Genomic DNA, 18042 nt, shown 5'->3' with positions numbered 1-18042 from the left:
CAACAAATGTTCATCCTTACAAACTCAGAGTGTAATAATGTTTTAAACTTGCCAATTTGATAGACAAAAAAGTCTCCGTGTTCTTTTAATTTACATTTCTCTGATCCTCATAAGTTTGAACATTTTTCATATGGTAATTAGCCATTTGTCTTTCCTCCCAGTGCATTTTAAATGAGACTGTATTTACTTACAGCTCTGCAAAGACAGCTATTTCACAAATGAAATCAAAATACTCACCCCTGACAAAGCCAGTGAATAAGCCTTGAAAAGGCGTTTGTGTGGCTCTCTCTGTGTCAGGCTGAAATGCCGTGCTCTTCTTACTTCGGGTCCTCGTGTTAATGACACTCACTCTTCAGTAACACAACCACAGACATGGGAGCAGGAAATAGCTGAGCTATAAGTACAAGTGTCCACTTACGAATGTATATTTATGTACATGTGCGTACATACAAATATCCACATGCCTAATTAACTTCAGGTGCAAATGCTTTTATAGTAAACTTCAGTAGGATTGTCTATTTCTCCAACCTCAGTCATGTATAAACTTGTTTTGAAAACCATTAAGCATTGCAGTTGACACACCTATTGGAGATTCCGATCATCTTGTCTCAAAAGGCACAAAGCAAAGCTCAGATGTAACTTGGAATGGACTAAAGGCAACTGCTACAGGGTTGGTCAGGGCCATCGCACAGTGTTGCTCTCAGGATTTAATACCAGGCCTAACACAACTCAGAGCCCTTTCCATGCCAGCCTGGAGGAGGTGTTCTGCAGCTGTGGCTCTTGTTGTTAGCCATGGTGACACAGGGGACAGCCAGCATGGGGGATTCAGTAACCATCATGAGGGAAGGTTCTGGGGTTGGTGAGGAGCAGGTAAGCACACTTGGGGCAGCCAAGAGCGTGAAACCCAGCACTGACTCTCACCAGCAAGAAGTATTTTGCCACCAGAGAAAAAATCCCGTGACACAGGGTGAGAGGCTATGCCCTCAGTGGCTACGCAGAGCTGAGCTTGAGCCCTGGGGGAGGGGTGGGGAGGAAGGGGTAGACACGGGGAGCCAGGCAGGTGCATACGGTGAAGATGACTTCTCATGGTGCTTTGTTGGGGTTGAGGTGAGCTGCAGTGAGTCAGGAAGTAGTGATGATGTCTGCATGCTCAGATCGTGCCCTTGTGTTCTGGATGTGTTCCTTTCTTTAGCACAAACAATCACACATCACTGTGTACATCCAACTGGAGCCCGGCTTCTCGTTCAAGGACTGATGGGCCCAGTTCCTTTATTCTTTTTCTGATGCTTTTCCAGAGCTTCAACGTTCAAGACATCTAGCTTCTCGAAAATTATGTTTAGAAGGCCTGAGTGCTTGCACTCAGATCTGCTCTGTAATGCTAGACAGGGGTCACCAAAACAACATCATGATGGTTTTCACAGCTCCCCAAAGCTCCCAGGTGAGTGGAGAGCCCCTGCTTACGAGCCTCTATCCACGCCAGGGACACAGCCAAGTGTTGTGTTGATACACTTAGGCTTTCTTCACTGTCGGTGGGGAGCACTTTCATTTCCTTTCCTCCTCAAATCTGCTCCTTTTTCCGTGTGCACATGCCACGCTGTGCAGCACCCGCACAGCCTGCCACGTTCGCGGCATCCACGTCGGAACAGAGATGCAAGCACACATCCCAGAGCGAAGATGAAACTCTGAGCTGTTATTTCCAGTTTACATGCATCTGTTTATCATTACTGAAGAATGAATCCAAGGAACTTGGAGTTATTCTATCCATTTTTTTGGGGGGGGGGGGGGGAGAGTTGTAGCAAAGCTTCAACTTTTTTCTTGTCCTCAGAGCCAGTAGCAGATCCCCTGCCCAGCCTGCCCCGCCTGCCCCGCCCCTTGTCCCATATGGCTCAGGCCGGCTGAGTGGCAGAGCAAGATGCCTGTCTAGCTCATGTCCATTTTAATTGGCTGTAGTTTGAAGTCTGGCGAATAACCTTAGTGAAGATGCTGTTTACAGGGTAAAGAGTGGTAATGGGCTCATGAGAGAGCAAGCTATGAAATGTAGGCGAGGTTCGTGCTATAATTTTAGTTCTGCATCTATGACGACATTGATACTATAATATCTGATTGGGGGGACAGACTGACAAAGACAGAGATGAGACAGACAGAGAGACAGGCAGACAGACAGAAACAGAAACATGACAAAGATCAGGGCAGAGAGAGGCTCAGGGACAGCCTCGTTAGCCAGCATGCCACTGGTTGTCTCCCATCCTGGTTTTGCATCACTTTGATTTACTCTTTTTTTTCTGGAAGGGGGGAAGCACAGGTTTTCCTCAGAGGGCCTTGAAAGTCATGATCTGTGACCCTGTGCCCACACTCCCACATTCTCCTCCAGGCCTCCTCTCTGAGCCCTAGCTTTTCTCACCCTGCAAGAACTCAGGTTTGCATGGCTCCCGGGCGATGAGCGGTTCCTGTTATATGGCTGCCCTGAGGCTGTGCACATGGGCATGTGCCATGCCAGCCAGCGGTTCTGATTCCTGCTCTCTGGGTCTCATCCAAGAACCACTTTTTTCCTGGTCATCTTCCACACCCACCTTCCCCTCGGTGGTTCTGTGTGCACTCTCTGGGCATTGAGCCTCCATCCAGGGCTCACATGGGGCCTACTTTGCTAGCATAATTCCATCTTCCCCCTGCTCATGATTCCTACACATCTGCCCTGTGTTCCCGCCCACTGCTCATGATTCTGACATCTGCCCTGTGTTCCCGCCCACTGCCACCACAGATAAATCCAGCCTGCTCCCCCCCCACACACAGATACAGCATGAGGGGGAACTGGGACACTTTCAGATGTGATTCCGTCACAGAACACATTCAAACAAGTTCTACCAAGATTGACTGCGCGAACATCCTGGCTACAAGCGAGGTCCACTCAGGTCACAGCAAGATGGGCACAGGGCTGGGGTGGGGCCTGGAAGCACACCACAGGTTGGGTAAATGACGCGTCAGCGCACAGGGCCGTGAGCACAAATATGAGCCAAAACCAGGAAGCTGCCTTCAGTCAGCTCCGATGCAAGGCTCTGTTTCAGTGAGGGAACACAGGCAGCTCAGGGGGCCTGGAGACAGGTGACGTCAAAGGAGAGGCCCAAAACAGGCCTGGAGGCTCAGTCCCCCAGGCCCTCGGGACAGGGGAAGACCATGGGCCAGGACCCACACGGAGTGGGAATCACACTCAAGGGCACAACTGGACCCGTAATGGCAGAGCGTGGCCAGAGCTCCTCGGGTCCGTGCGGATGAAATCAAGGACTGATCAGAGTGGAAGGCAGGTCTGAAATCACAAGTTCCTGGTTCAGGGCGTCAGATGCTAGAAATGGCCACAGGTAGGCCGTGTCAAATGTGGCTCCACGGCCGAATCAGGCCTGATCTACACAGCCGCACAGGCCTCAATGAGAGCTCCGTCTGCCCGGGGCCAGCCTGAACCCTGGTGGGTTACTCAGAGCCCAGGGGAAGAACCTGGGATCTCCAGGTGTGCTGGGATTTTCCCATGGGACCTTGCTCTGCCAAAACAGATGTCTTTGACAAAGAGCAAGACGAGGGTCAGGAGGGCTGGTGGTTTAAAGTGTAAAGGCTTACCAGCTACCTGCACAACAAGCCAGCAGGCCTAGAGACACCCCAGGATTTCAGGGCTATCTGGTACCCCTGACTTCCCAACAAACCCCTCCTAGTGAGTCTGGACCAGCAAGAAACACACTGGCAGCATGGAGACAAAACAGGAGGTGAAGCAGGAAGAGGGGGACCACCAATTAGCCACGGGCTCATTGAAGGGATTCATGCTTGGTTTTCCTGCCTAAGGCAGAGACAATGGTGGAAGCCCTTGGGAGCTCCAGTAGTCTCACCGCTGGGTGAGGATACAGTGTTCTTGCTGGATGCTGTGTGTGTGTGTGTGTGTGTGTGTGTGTGTGTGTGTGTGTGTGCTGACACACACGTGGGCACTCTGCTACTGAGGCTTGAACTCAGCCTGGGCACTGTCTCTGAGCTTTTTGTGCTCAAGACTGACACTGTTGCTTAAGCCACACCTCTACTTCTAGGGTTTTGGTGGTTAACTGAAGGTAAGAGTCTCACAGACGTTCTATCTCAGGACAGCTTCAAACCATGATCCTTAGATACCAGCCTCCCAAGTAGCTAGGATGGCAGGTGCAAGCCACCAGTGCCCAGTGGATGCTGGGTTTGTCATTTGGCCTTTCTTCATACCTCTTCTTGATTCCGTGACTATCTAGTTAGATTTTACACCAAAATGAACAAGAGCCTCTGTCTGTTCAATACCGCACATCCACTCAGCCTTTTAACTAACGCTAGATCAACTCTCCAGTCTCTGACCAGCAGGCTGCCTTGCTTCAGGGTCTGTCTCCACAGAGAAAAGGCCTCCTGGAAATCTGGAGCTGGCCCATTCCTCCCTCGGCCGTCAGCTACAGTGTCACAAGGAATGCTTGCCACGGCTGTGGCTGTGACTAGGGGAACGACATCGTGGGAACTCCGAAAAGACAAGACTCCCGACTTGAGAAGCTGCCTGGATTTCAAGTGTCGCCCTCAGCCGCTCAAGCCAGCGACGTCTGAAATGCTTCAATCTGAGAAAGAGACATAATGTCTGTCAGCAATCTCAGCCAGAGCCCTTCAGCCGACTCTGTGTTCATACGCTTCAAATCCAATCCCTTTGAAAACGACAGTGAAAAGAAAGCACCGCTCCTCGTGGCTCCCTCTGCCCTCGGAGCCCAGGTGAGCGCAGATCTGCTGACTGTGCTGACCTGTGCTGACCTTGGTGGGCACCCAGAGGGCGGAGGGCGGGGCCGCTGCACAGCTGCATCGCGTGGGGGCCGAGGGGCCAGCTCGCCCGCGCCTTCCATATCTTCTTTCAGACACGGCCATTTTGCCACCTCGGCTGGGCTTGTCCGTTTTCAGTACTAATGGATTGTGATGGGGTGTCAGGGGAAGTCAACAATCAATGCTTGAAAAAAAAAAAAGAAAAAAACCCGCTGTGAGTCACAACCCATCCCCGCTGACCCGGCCAAGGACGGAAACACAACGGCTTTCTTCTGTAGAAAAATTGTCAAGAAATTCTGTGCTGTGTTGGTCTTTTTTCTTCTTCTTTTTAATCTTCATATAGATTTTTGTCCTTTTGAAGGCAACCTACCTCTGCCCCGGTTTCCAGGGGGTGATCCAAAGTGCAGTCGACTCTAGTTCTTAAATAACCAAATTGCAATATGGTGAACGGGGATTCGTGGGGTGGGTGTAAGTTATTTCTTGTGGGGCAATAAAGCTGAGACCGAGGTCTGGAAGAAAGGGTTGGGATGGCCACGGAGACCTCAAACATGAGGCAACCTCCAGGAACAATCCCGTTTAGACCCCAGTGGGTGTGAGACGTGAGAACATGACAGTGATGAACGTCCTTGCCCAACTGCAATTTACATCACTGAAAAGGGTTTTGCCAATCCTACAGTAGAGCCGCTACGACGCCGGTGCCAGAATGCAAAGTGATAGTTGACTCCCGGGTTGTTTTACTCAGCTCATCATGTGGGAACTGATCTGACCCATAACCAAATGTCACATTGCCTATGATAGCAAAGCACTTGCTAAATGAAGGTTTATTCTACTTATTTATGTGGATTACGGTCATGCCTGGAATCTCAAAGTGGTGATTAAGTAAAACCACTCTGAGCTGACTCCGGACAACACAGGAGGTCCTGAAAAGTGTTAGGTAACTCAGAATAAAACTCAGTCACACACCATGTTTCTTTAAAGGAAATCCATTCTCTATTCATCTTTCTTTTTTAAATCCAAAATCTTTATTACCAAGGAAGCTGTGGATGGAAAGTATTTAAAGGCATAGTGTGACATAAGAAGCTTTCTTAACCCTGAATATATATAATACACACACACACACACACATATAAAACATGTATTTAGTAGTCAGAGTAAAATAACACAAGTTAACCCTTTAGTCATCCACCAGCAAGATAGAGTAGATGTGTTTTTCCAATTCCTTCCATTAATTTCAAACAAAAATTGGACTTTGTGTTTGAGTGCATGCATGTAACCTATATGGATAAATAATAAATGTGTTGCGTGGTGTATATATAAATGCATAGTGTGTGTATATATAGCTGTGTGTGAGGTTATGTATGTATGTATGTATGTATGTGTGTGTGTCTGTATGTATGTAATTTCACACAGAACAAGACTGAGCAGTGTGAGAAGGAAGCACTCTCAGTGGAGGCCTTAGGACCCAAGGAATGACAATGATCTTGGGATTTTTGTTGCCTCTCACGTCCCAGACTTGGAACTGAGGAAGCTGGGACTCTACAGGGCCAATGGTTAGAGACAAAAGTACCCCACCAGCCGTCTGCTCTCTTTAACCAAGAGAGCAGGAAAGGACCCATCGCACTGGACAGAAATTTCCTAGATAATAGTCCTGGGCCACGCATGTTCCAGAGGTGCAGTGGGGAGCCGGCTTTCACTTCGTGAGACGCAGAGTGGAATGAGAGAAGCAGGAGCAAAAAACCCAGGAGGACCCCCAGCCCCGCCAGCCTGCCAGTCACCCACGTGCCCGAAAGCACGTCTCCACTAAGACAGCAAGGGACAGCGGCACACACACATTTGACAACTTTGACAAAATGGACCGCTTCCTCAAGAAAAAACACCGACTGTCACAACTCACCCGGTATTAAATGATCACTTGAAGAACTGTAAAACTACCCCGAATATTGAATTCATAATTAAATTGTGGGAGGGAAAAGAAGAAAAGATATTTCTGAGCCCAGATGGCTTCATGGAGAATTATACCAAACACTGGAAGAAGACTTAACACCAATTTGACATCACTCTCCCAGGAAATAGAAGAGAACATTTCCCAATTTGTTTTGTGAAATTAATGTTATCTCAAACCAGAAACCAGAAAAACCAAAACCATCCCCAAAACCAGAAAAAAGACAGTACAGATTGACAGACCAATATTCCTCATGAATGTAGAGGTGAAACTCCTTAAGAAAATACTAGCACATCGAGCTGAGTGATATAGTAAAAATGTGAAACACCTGACCAATCAGAATTTATCTTGTGGCTACAAATCTAATTCAGTCTTCAAAACTCACTCAATATTAACCAGAACCAATCACTATATTAACAGGCTGAAGAAAAGTCACAAGATATATCTATCAATACAGAAAAGGCATTTGAAAACTCTTGACACCCATTTGGAATTAAAAAAAAAACTCAGGAAAAAAGCACACTACACCATTTTCTATGATGAATATTCTTCTTCAAATTTCTGGCTATGTGATGTAGGGTGAATTAGTTAATGTCTCCAAGACTTCACTGACTCACTTGAAACGCAGAACGATGTCAACACCTAACTCCCTCAGCTAAGTCATGTGATCTATTTGCACATAACCAGTAATTATATTAATCAGATGAAAGTAGGATTGTCAAGACAAAATGTTATTTCTGTCTAGGGGCAGCTGTGTGATTCGAACTCAGACCCTCACACTTGCTAGACAGGAGGCCATTCTGCCATCCCTCTGAACCATACTGATAGAATGGCTACTTTCTTGGTTTTGTGCACCATAGACAAGCAAAATTACATGGCCTGTAAAGTCAGCCTGGAGATGTGGCTCAAGGGGAAAAGCACCTGCCTTGCAGGTTCAAGGCCCTGAGTGCAAATCCAGAACCAAAAAAATTGCCATTAATGACCCAGATAAGATTCACTCTTTAATTCAGCATTCCATAAAGAACACAAAATCCAAGTTGTGGGTAAATGGGGTAAAAATAAGCAATTCATTTAGACAGTTTTCCACACAACCAACAAGAAACACATAATTCTAGCATGCAATATAATACTGCTGACATACAATCACAGTGGTCAATCACTCTAAAGGACGTTGTAAGCTTTCAGCCAAATATAAGTAATAATAACCACAAAAAAAATCTTCTGCTCTGGTCCATTTCTTCGTGTTCTTGCATTTTCCAAGCCTGTTCTCCTCTTGGGCCTGGCCTGTGCGGTTCCCTTTCTATGTCAAGTTGAGTTCTATGAACTCATTCTTTGTCCTTGCTGAAGTGCTTGCTCCATATGTAACGACGGCTGCATTTCTGCACAGCCTTCCTTGAACCTTGCACACAGTTACCCTGCCTTGCACACTTGCAAGCGTGCCTGCCTTGTATGAGGACCCGCCTGTGGTGCTCACAGGTCATGGACCCTGAGTACAACCAACCACACCCTGAAAATACTGGAAAATCCCTAAACCCCTTCATCTGCCAAGAACACGTACAGACCTTTTTTATGCCATTATTCTCTAAGCAATATTGTATAATAAGTATTTGCCTGGCTTCTCATTGTATTAGAAGTAATCAGCTAAAGATGACTTAAGTTTGTGGGAGAATGCGTTTAGGTTATGTGGTTTTACATAGGGGATTTGGGCATCTCTGGATCTGATACCTTCAGGGGGTCCTAGACGCCTCTCTCCGGGACAGCAAGGGCTGACAGGATGTCAGGATGGCATCCCTTCCTTCCTAGGGGTGGTGTCCACTGTGATCCGTGTCCTCACCCAGAACCTCAGAAGCTCACAGGACAGGCCAGTGCAGGCAAAAAAGAAGTCTTGATTGACTCTATAGAAAAGAAAATAAATAAGTAAAATAAAGCCAAAAAGGACTGGGCATATGGCTCAGGCAGTAGACTTCCTGCCTAAGAAGTTTGAGGCCCTGAGTTCAAACCTCAGTACTGCTTCAAAGGAAAAAGAAATATATGTCAGTGCACCTCTGAAAACACTGGATAAACAGTTCCTGCTGCATTCTCCGAAGCAATAATCCACAAGCCTCTGATGTGAGAAATAAAGAAAGAGAGAGGAGGGGAGCCCAACCACACAGGGGACAGGCGCTTTAGACAGACACAGTCTAATAGGCTTGGTACTCACGTTTAACGCCCACACATGAAAACTCAATGAAGACTTAGGCCTAGCGCAAGGCAGGGAGCTGAACCTAAGCCCTGGAGACAGCCAGGCTGCACAGCTTTGCCTGGATGGTGACCCTGAATTCCAAAGCTCAGCGCCATGCTTTAGGGAATCATCAAGAGGCTTGTTGCCAGGTTAAGGCAGTGGCCAGAAAAGGACAGTGGTAGAGAGCAGAGCCAGAGCCCACCGTACATGTCAGGAGAGGTAACAGCAGGTCGGGGAGAGAGCAACTGGAACACGCGTGGCAAGCCCACTCCCAAGAATCTAAGTCAGGCTCTCAAAAGACGTCTGGAGGAACTGGCTCTGTGGCCCAAGGGGTAGAGCGCTCACCTTGAGCTGAAGAGCTGAGGGACAGCGCCCAGGCCCAGAGTTCAAGCCCTACACCCGACAAAAAAAAAAGATGCCTGGACATCCCTCTCCATCGCAGCCATATGACAACCTCCAAAAGGGAAGTCGGCTCAGCAGCCAGCTGCAGGTGAAAAGGTGAAATTAAATGTGTGTTTACATACAAGGAATATTACTTGGCCTTAGAAGGAAGAGTCCTGCCACCTGCTTGGACACGCATGAACTCTGAGGACAAACGCAGCACGGTTCCACTTGTCTGAGGTGTCTAACGCAGGGACTCCCTCTCGTACAAGTGAAAGCAGAACTCTGGATGCTCAGGGCCATGTTTAATGGATGTAAAATCTCAGTGCAGCAAAGGGAAAATATTCTCAAAGTCTCCTGCATGGTCATTGACACCACCTCTGCCAAGCCATGCCCTGGAAACACGGTTGTGGTGAGTCTGGCACCAGTGGCTCACTCCTGTAATCCCAGCTACTCAGGAGGTTCAGACACAAGAGTGGAGGGACAAAACAAGCCCAGCATAGATAAATCTGAGACTCTTATCTCCCATTAGCCACCAAAAGTCCAGGAAAAGAGCTGTGAATCAAGAGGTAGAGTCCCAAATGTGAGAGGAAAAAGCCAAGCAAGAGAACAGAGCCCTGAGTTCAAGGAACGCACGCACACACACACACACACACACACACACACACACACACAGACTGTTGAGATGACTCATTATTTACATTTAAAGAATTTAATTTTTTTAATGGTACAGAACCACTTTAACTGATTAGGCCCCAGAAAGTTAACAATAAGACAAGAACATGACTGACACCCTGCACACCATCCCTGACCTCACACCACACCAGTGTCACGCTGCACACCATCCCTGACCTCACACCACACAAGTGTCACCCTGCACACCATCCCTCAGCTCACACCACACCAGTGTCACCCTGCACACCATCCCTCAGCTCATACTCACACCAGTGTCACCCTGCACACCATCCCTCAGCTCATACTCACACCAGTGTCACCCTGCACACCATCCCTAAGCTCACACCACACCAGTGTCACCCTGCACACCATCCCTCAGCTCACACCACACCAGTGTCACCCTGCACACCATCCCTCAGCTCACACCACAACAGTGTCACCCTGCACAACATTCCTGACCTCACACCACACCAGTGTCACCCTGGACACCATCCCTGACCTCACACCACACCAGTGTCACCCTGCACACCATCCCTCAGCTCACACCACACCAGTGTCACCCTGCACACCATCCCTCAGCTCACACCACACCAGTGTCACCCTGCACACCATCCCTCAGCTCACACCACACCAGTGTCACCCTGCACACCATCCCTCAGCTCATACTCACACCAGTGTCACCCTGCACACCATATATCAGCTCACACCACACCAGTGTCACCCTGCACACCATCCCTGACCTCACACCACACCAGTGTCGCCCTGCACACCATTCCTCAGCTCATACTCACACCAGTGTCACCCTGCACACCATCCCTCAGCTCACACCACACCAGTGTCACCCTGCACACCATGCCTGACCGCACACCACACCAGTGTCACCCTGCACACCATCCCTCAGCTCACACCACACCAGTGCCACCCTGCATACCATCCCTCAGGTCACACCACACCAGTGTCACCCTGCACACCATCCCTCAGCTCGTACTCACACCAGTGTCAGCCTGCACACCATCCCTCAGCTCATACTCATACCAGTGTCAACCTGCACACCATCCCTCAGCTCACACCACACCAGTGACAACCTGCACACCATCCCTCAGCTCATACTCACACCAGTGTCACCCTGCACACCATCCCTCAGCTCATACTCACACCAGTGTCACCCTGCACACCATCCCTCAGCTCACACTCACACCAGTGTCACCCTGCACACCATCCCTCAGCTCATACTCACACCAGTGTCATCCTGCACACCATCCCTCAGCTCACACTCAGACCAGTGTTACCCTGCACACCATCCCTCAGCTCAAACCACACCAGTGTCACCCTGCACACCATCCATCAGCTCACACCTCACCAGTGTCACCCTGCACACCATCCCTCAGCTCATACTCACACCAGTGTCACCCTGCACACCATCCCTCAGCTCATACTCACACCAGTGTCAACCTGCACACCATCCCTCAGCTCATACTCACACCAGTGTCACGCTGCACACCATCCCTCAGCTCACACCACACCAGTGACACCCTGCACACCATCCCTCAGCTCATACCACGCCAGTGTCACCCTGCACACCATCCCTCAGCTCACACCACACCAGTGTCACCCTGCACACCATCCCTCAGCTCACACCACACCAGTGTCACCCTGCACATCATCCCTCAGCTCACACCACACCAGTGTCACCCTGCACACCATCCCTCAGCTCATACTCACACCAGTGACACCCTGCACACCATCCCTCAGCTCATACACATACCACTGTCACCTGCACACCATCCCTGACCTCACACCACACCAGTGTCGCCCTGCACACCATCCCTCAGCTCACACCACACCAGTGTCACCCTGCACACCATCCCTCAGCTCACACCACACCAGTGTCACCCTACACACCATCCCTCAGCTCACACCACAACAGTGTCACCCTGCACACCATCCCTCAGCTCATACTCACACCAGTGTCACCCTGCACACCATCCCTCAGCTCACACCACACCAGTGTCACCCTGCACAACATCCCTCAGCTCATACTCACACCAGTATCACCCTGCACACCATGCCTCAGCTCATACTCACACCAGTGTCAACCTGCACACCATCCCTCAGCTCATACTCACACCTGTGTCACCCTGCACACCATCCCTCAGCTCACACCACACCAGTGTCACCCTGCACACCATCCCTCTGCTGAGACTCACACCAGAGTCACCCTGCAAACCATCACTCAGCTCACACCACACCAGTGTCACCCTGCACACCATCCCTGACCTCACACCACACCACTGTCACCCTGCACACCACCCTGACCTCACACCACACCAGTGTCACCCTGCACACCATCCCTCAGCTCACACCACACCAGTGTCACCCTGCACAAATCCCTGACCTCACACCACACCAATGACACCCTGCACACCATCCCTCAGCTCATACTCACAAAAGTGTCACCTAGCACACCATCCCTCAGCTCACACCACACCAGTGTCACCCTGCACACCATGCCTCAGCTCACAGCACACCAGTGTCACCCTGCACACCATCCCTCAGCTCACACCACACCAGTGTCACCCTGCATACCATCCCTGAACTCACACCACACCAGTGTCTCCCTGCACACCATCCCTCAGCTCACACCACACCAGTGACAGCCTGCACACCATCCCTGAGCTCATACCACATGAGTGTCACCCTGCACACCATCCCTCAGCTCACACTCACACCAGTGTCACCCTGCACACCATCCCTCAGCTCACACCACACCAGTGTCACCCTGCACACCATCCCTCAGCTCATACTCACACCAGTGTCACCCTGCACACCATCCCTCAGCTCACACCACACCAGTGTCACGCTGCACACCATCCCTCAGCTCACACCACACCAGTGTCACCCTGCACACCATCCCTCAGCTCATACTCACACCAGTGTCACCCTGCACACCATCCCTGACCACACACCACACCAGTGTCACCCTGCACACCATCCCTCAGCTCACACTCACACCAGTGTCACCCTGCACACCATCCCTCAGCTCATACTCACACGAGTGTCACCCTGCATACCATCCCTCAGCTCACACCACACCAGTGTCACCCTGCACACCATCCCTCAGCTCACACCACACCACTGTCACCCTGCACACCGTCCCTGAGCTCACATTCACACCATTGTCACCCTGCACACCATCCCTCAGCTCACACCACACCAGTGTCACCCTGCACACCATCCCTCAGCTCACACCACACCAGTGTCACCATGCACACCATCCCTCAGCTCACACCACACCAGTGTCACCCTGTACACCATCCCTCAGCTCATACTCACACCAGTGTCACCCTGCACACCATCCCTCAGCTCACACCACACCAGTGACACCCTGCACACCATCCCTCAGCTCATACTCACACCATTGTCACCCTGCACACCATCCCTCAGCTCACACCACACCAGTGTCACCCTGCACACCATCCCTCAGCTCACACCACACCAGTGTCACCCTGCACACCATCCCTCAGCTCACATTCACACCATTGTCACCCTGCACACCATGCCTCAGCTCACACTCACACCAGTGTCACCCTGCACACCATCCCTGACCTCACACCACAGCAGTGACACCCTGCACACCATCCCTCAGCTCACACCACAACAGTGTCACCCTGCACACCATCCCTCAGCTCACACCACACCAGTGTCACCCTGCACACCATCCCTGAGCTCACACCACACCAGTGTCACCCTGCACACCATCCCTCAGCTCATACTCACACCAGTGTCACCCTGCACACCATCCCTCAGCTCACACCACACCAGTGTCTCCCTGCACACCATCCCTCAGCTCATACTCACACCAGTGTCACCCTCTACTCCATCCCTCACCTCACACCACAACAGTGTTACCCTGCACACCATCCCTCAGCTCACACCACACCAGTGTCACCCTGCACACCATCCCTCAGATCACACCACACCTGTGTCAACCTGCACCCCATCCCTCACCTCACTCTCACACCAGTGTCACCCTGCACACCATCCCTCAGCTCACACCACACCAGTGTCACCCTGTACACCATCCCTCAGCTCATACTCACACCAGTGTCACCCTGCACACCATCCCTCAACTCACACCACATCAGTGTCACGCTGCACACCATCCCTCAGCTCACACCACACCAGTGTCACCCTGCACACCATCCCTCAGCTCATACTCACACCAGTGTCACCCTGCACACCATCCCTGACCACACACCACACCAGTGTCACCCTGCACACCATCCCTCAGCTCACACTCTCACCAGTGTCACCCTGCACACCATCCCTCAGCTCATACTCACACGAGTGTCACCCTGCACACCATCCCTCAGCTCACACCACACCACTGTCACCCTGCACACCGTCCCTGAGCTCACACTCACACCATTGTCACCCTGCACACCATCCCTGAGCTCACACCACACCAGTGTCACCCTGCACACCATCCCTCAGCTCACACCACACCAGTGTCACCCTGCACACCATCCCTCAGCTCACACCACACCAGTGTCACCCTGTACAACATCCCTCAGCTCATACTCACACCAGTGTCACCCTGCACACCATCCCTCAGCTCACACCACACCAGTGACACCCTGCACACCATCCCTCAGCTCATACTCACACCATTGTCACCCTGCACACCATCCCTCAGCTCACACCACACCAGTGTCACCCTGCACACCATCCCTCAGCTCACACCACACCAGTGTCACCCTGCACACCATCCCTCAGCTCACACTCACACCATTGTCACCCTGCACATCATCCCTCAGCTCAAACTCACACCAGTGTCACCCTGCACACCATCCCTGACCTCACACCACACCAGTGACACCCTGCACACCATCCCTCAGCTCACACTCACAACAGTGTCACCCTGCACACCATCCCTGACCTCACACCACACCAGTGTCACCCTGCACACCATCCCTGACCTCACACCACACCAGTGCCACCCTGCACACCATCCCTCAGCTCACACCACACCTGTGTCAGCCTGCACAACATTCCTGACCTCACACCACACCAGTGTCACCCTGCACACCATCCCTCAGCTCACACCACACCAGTGACACCCTGCACACCATCCCTCAGTTCACACCACACCAGTGTCACCCTCACACCATCCCTGACCTCACACCACACCACTGTCACCCTGCACACCACCCTGACCTCACACCACACCAGTGTCACCCTGCACACCATCCCTCAGCTCACACCACACCAGTGTCACCCTGCACAAATCCCTGACCTCACACCACACCAATGACACCCTGCACACCATCCCTCAGCTCATACTCACAAAAGTGTCACCTAGCACACCATCCCTCAGCTCACACCACACCAGTGTCACCCTGCACACCATGCCTCAGCTCACAGCACACCAGTGTCACCCTGCACACCATCCCTGACCTCACACCACACCAGTGTCACCCTGCACACCATCCCTGACCTCACACCACACCAATGTCTCCCTGCACACCATCCCTCAGCTCACACCACACCAGTGACACCCTGCACACCATCCCTGAGCTCATACTCACACCAGTGTCACCCTGCACACCATCCCTGACCTCATACCACATGAGTGTCACCCTGCACACCATCCCTCAGCTCACACTCACACCAGTGTCACCCTGCACACCATCCCTCAGTTCACACCACACCAGTGTCACCCTGCACACCAACCCTCAGCTGATACTCACACCAGTGTCACCCTGCACACCATCCCTCAGCTCACACCACACCAGTGTCACGCTGCACACCATCCCTCAGCTCACACCACACCAGTGTCACCCTGCACACCATCCCTCAGCTCATACTCACACCAGTGTCACCCTGCACACCATCCCTGACCACCCACCACACCAGTGTCACCCTGCACACCATCCCTCAGCTCACACTCACACCAGTGTCACCCTGCATACCATCCCTCAGCTCATACTCACACGAGTGTCACCCTGCATACCATCCCTCAGCTCACACCACACCAGTGTCACCCTGCACACCATCCCTCAGCTCACACCACACCACTGTCACCCTGCACACCGTCCCTGAGCTCACATTCACACCATTGTCACCCTGCACACCATCCCTCAGCTCACACCACACCAGTGTCACCCTGCACACCATCCCTCAGCTCACACCACACCAGTGTCACCCTGCACACCATCCCTCAGCTCACACCACACCAGTGTCACCCTGTATACCATCCCTCAGCTCATACTCACACCAGTGTCACCCTGCACACCATCCCTCAGCTCACACCACACCAGTGACACCCTGCACACCATCCCTCAGCTCGTACTCACACCATTGTCACCCTGCACACCATCCCTCAGCTCACACCACACCAGTGTCACCCTGCACACCATCCCTCAGCTCACACCACACCAGTGTCACCCTGCACAACATTCCTGACCTCACACCACACCAGTGTCACCCTGCACACCATCCCTCAGCTCACACCACACCAGTGACACCCTGCACACCATCCCTCAGCTCACACCACACCAGTGTCACCCTGCACACCATCCCTGACCTCACACCACACCACTGTCACCCTGCACACCACCCTGACCTCACACCACACCAGTGTCACCCTGCACAGCATCCCTCAGCTCACACCACACCAGTGTCACCCTGCACAAATCCCTGACCTCACACCACACCAATGACACCCTGCACACCATCCCTCAGCTCATACTCACAAAAGTGTCACCCAGCACACCATCCCTCAGCTCACACCACACCACTGTCACCCTGCACACCATCCCTCAGCTCACACCACACCAGTGTCACCCTGCACACCATCCCTGACCTCACACCACACCAGTGTCACCCTGCACACCATCCCTGACCTCACACCACACCAGTGTCTCCCTGCACACCATCCCTCAGCTCACACCACACCAGTGACACCCTGCACACCATCCCTGAGCTCATACTCACACCAGTGTCACCCTGCACACCATCCCTGACCTCATACCACATGAGTGTCACCCTGCACACCATCCCTCAGCTCACACTCACACCAGTGTCACCCTGCACACCATCCCTCAGCTCACACCACACCAGTGTCACCCTGCACACCATCCCTCAGCTCATACTCACACCAGTGTCACCCTGCACACCATCCCTCAGCTCACACCACACCAGTGTCACGCTGCACACCATCCCTCAGCTCACACCACACCAGTGTCACCCTGCACACCATCCCTCAGCTGATACTCTCACCAGTGTCACCCTGCACACCATCCCTGACCACCCACCACACCAGTGTCACCCTGCACACAATCCCTCAGCTCACACTCACACCAGTGTCACCCTGCACACCATCCCTCAGCTCATACTCACACGAGTGTCACCCTGCATACCATCCCTCAGCTCACACCACACCAGTGTCACCCTGCACACCATCCCTCAGCTCACACCACACCACTGTCACCCTGCACACCGTCCCTGAGCTCACATTCACACCATTGTCACCCTGCACACCATCCCTCAGCTCACACCACACCAGTGTCACCCTGCACACCATCCCTCAGCTCACACCACACCAGTGTCACCCTGCACACCATCCCTCAGCTCACACCACACCAGTGTCACCCTGTACACCATCCCTCAGCTCATACTCACACCAGTGTCACCCTGCACACCATCCCTCAGCTCACACCACACCAGTGACACCCTGCACACCATCCCTCAGCTCATACTCACACCATTGTCACCCTGCACACCATCCCTCAGCTCACACCACACCAGTGTCACCCTGCACACCATCCCTCAGCTCACACCACACCAGTGTCACCCTGCACACCATCCCTCAGCTCACATTCACACCATTGTCACCCTGCACACCATCCCTCAGCTCAAACTCACACCAGTGTCACCCTGCACACCATCCCTGACCTCACACCACACCAGTGACACCCTGCACACCATCCCTCAGCTCACACCACACCAGTGTCACCCTGCACACCATCCC

General features: G+C 52.1%; 1 long non-coding RNA gene across 2 annotated transcripts in view; it reads right to left on the bottom strand.

The window, feature by feature from the left end:
- LOC122127553 overlaps window positions 1-18042 on the bottom strand; it is a 114511-nt gene that overhangs the window by 18436 nt on the left and 78033 nt on the right. The window contains exon 4 of one of the 2 annotated variants that reach the window (XR_006151198.1): window positions 8548-8628. The exons of the other annotated variant lie outside the window; for it this stretch is intronic. This is a non-coding gene — a long non-coding RNA (uncharacterized LOC122127553). Of the gene's footprint in view, window positions 1-8547; window positions 8629-18042 lie in introns of those variants that run through there. 2 annotated transcript variants of the gene reach the window in all.

This window comes from Dipodomys spectabilis, unplaced genomic scaffold (genome assembly GCF_019054845.1).
Source record: "Dipodomys spectabilis isolate Male_0828 unplaced genomic scaffold, ASM1905484v1 ptg000302l, whole genome shotgun sequence".
NCBI classification, from domain to species: domain Eukaryota; kingdom Metazoa; phylum Chordata; class Mammalia; order Rodentia; family Heteromyidae; genus Dipodomys; species Dipodomys spectabilis.
Note: the sequence above shows the minus strand (reverse complement) of the source record. Positions and strands in the feature narration are given on the sequence as shown.